This window comes from Sinocyclocheilus grahami, unplaced genomic scaffold, assembly GCF_001515645.1.
Source record: "Sinocyclocheilus grahami isolate Dianchi unplaced genomic scaffold, SAMN03320097.WGS_v1.1 scaffold31891.1, whole genome shotgun sequence".
NCBI classification, from domain to species: domain Eukaryota; kingdom Metazoa; phylum Chordata; class Actinopteri; order Cypriniformes; family Cyprinidae; genus Sinocyclocheilus; species Sinocyclocheilus grahami.
This window is the reverse complement of record NW_015521354.1, coordinates 1-2,255: the sequence shown is the minus strand read 5'-3', so window position 1 is coordinate 2,255 and position 2,255 is coordinate 1. Positions and strand designations below refer to the sequence as shown.

The 2,255-nt window shown below is 38.9% G+C and overlaps 1 long non-coding RNA gene across 1 annotated transcript; it reads right to left on the bottom strand.

The window, feature by feature from the left end:
• Positions 1–21: 21 nt before the first annotated feature.
• Positions 22–716, bottom strand: LOC107580347 (uncharacterized). Its single transcript, XR_001608627.1, has 3 exons — positions 658–716; positions 344–489; positions 22–91 (listed from the first exon to the last, which is right to left on the bottom strand). It is a non-coding gene; the product is annotated as an uncharacterized lncRNA (long non-coding RNA).
• Between the last annotated feature and the right edge of the window lie 1,539 nt (positions 717–2,255).

Below are 2,255 nucleotides of genomic sequence, written 5' to 3'. Positions count from 1 at the left end.
GTGGTGGATGTTTCAACAGGAGTCGTGATTGTGGAAGGCTCTGTTAATGCTGTAGATGTTGCAGCAGGAGTTGTTGTTGCTGACGAATAATCTGTTGTTGGTTCATAAGGAAACTCTTATCAGTTTAGATGGCACTTGCAAAAGCAATGACAAAAAAAAACAATTTTGTGTAGAATTCGTATGTAGGTTTTTCCAGAATACTTGGTGAAAAACCATCATTACTGACCAAAGTTTATTTAAAATCATGTCTAATCTGACCATTTTACCAGTCTGTACTGTGTCTCACACATGTACAATACAAGATTTTATCAAACATTTGCCTTTAATGTTTTGTCAGACGTACCTGTATTATTAACTGTGAAATAAGTTATGTTCAGGTTATTGATAGTGTCTGTGTCACTCAGTAATGCTTCTGCTATTTGGCCTTCTGATGGGACATCCTCTGTAGAGTTGAAAACGAGTTCCGATGTGGTAATGACCGACCCCTTGCTGAAATACATTTTGTTTTAGAAATACTGTAATATTAGAATTATTTCTTTATATCCCCACCTGAGTAATAAATGGGTTAATCGCAAGTATGTGTTATCTCTCATAGTTTTAAACAAACACAAAGGCATTGTATTTAAAATAATTAACATTGAAGTTTACATTATTTACCTGAAATTTAGTACAATGACTCTAAGGAAGGATGTAAGCTTCTTGAAAATGGTTTCAAGCTGTAACAAAATACAAACAGTTACAATGAACTCTTATAAAACTATGACAAATTTAAAGTATTTATGAATAAATGTAATTGCTGTTTATACATTAATGGATTATGTAGTGAATACAGTATGTTGGCCTGAACTCACATGATACCGGACAGCCCTAGCCCTATTTTTGAAAGATGTAGACTGTGAATCACTGAGGTCCTCTATAAATGCATCTTTAGAGCGGAACACCAGCTTTATTTTCACTTCATTTACAAGCTCCGTTGTTGTAGATGTTTCTGCTGATACTTCTGCAGGAGTTGTTGTGATCGTGGAAATCTCTGTTGTTGTAGATGTTTCTGCTTCACTAGTGGTGGATGTTTCAGGAGCAGTTGTAATTGTGGAAATGTCTGTTGTTGTAGATGTTTCTGCTTCACTAGTGGCGGATGTTTCAGGAGCAGTTGTTGTGATCGTGGAAGTCTCTGCTGTTGTAGATGTTTCTGCTGCACTAGTGGTGGATGTTTCAGGAGCAGTTGTGTTTGTGGAAGTCTTTGATGTTATAGATGTTTCTGGTGTACTAGTGGTGGATGTTTCAGCCGGAGTCGTGATTGTTGAGGTCTCTGTTGTTGTAGATGTTTCTGCTACAATAGTGGTGGATGTTTCAGCAAAAGACGTAATTGTGAAAACTTCTGTTGTTGTAGATGTTTCTGCTGTACTAGTGGTGGATGTTTCAGTGGCAGTTGTTGTGATTATGGAGTTCTCTGATGTTTTAGATGTTTCTGCTATGCTACTGGTGGATGTTTCAGGAGCAGTTGTTGTGATCGTGGAAGTCTCTGTTGTTGTAGATGTTTCTGCTGTACTAGTGGTGGATGTTTCAGTGGCAGTTGTTGTGATTATGGAGTTCTCTGATGTTTTAGATGTTTCTGCTATGCTACTGGTGGATGTTTCAGGAGCAGTTGTTGTGTTTGTGGAAGAGTCTGTTGTTGTAGATGTTTCTGCTACAATAGTGGTGGATGTTTCTGGTAGGAGTTGTTGTGATTGTGGAGGGCTCTGTTGTTGTAGATGTTTCTGCTGCACTAGTGGTGGATGTTTCAGCTGCAGCTGTTGTGATTGTGGAAGTGTCTGTTGTTGTAGATGTTTCTGCTACAATAGTGGTGGATGTTTCTGCAGGAATCGTGGTTGTGGAAGTCTCTATTGTTATGGATGTTTCTGGTGTACTAGTGGTGGATGTTTCAGCCGGAGTCGTGATTGTGGAGGTCTCTGTTGTTTTAGATGTTTCTGCTACAATAGTGGTGGATGTTTCAGCAGGAGACGTAATTGTGAAAACCTCTGTTGTTGTAGATGTTTCTGCTGTACTAGTGGTGGATGTTTCAGTGGCAGTTGTTGTGATTATGGAGTTCTCTGATGTTGTAGATGTTTCTGCTACACTACTGGTGGGTGTTTCAGGAGCAGTTGTTGTGATTGTGGAAGTCTCTGTTGTTGTAGATGTTTCTGCTACAATAGTGGTGGATGTTTCAGCAAGAGACGTAATTGTGAAAACCTCTGTTGTTGTAGATGTTTCTGCTG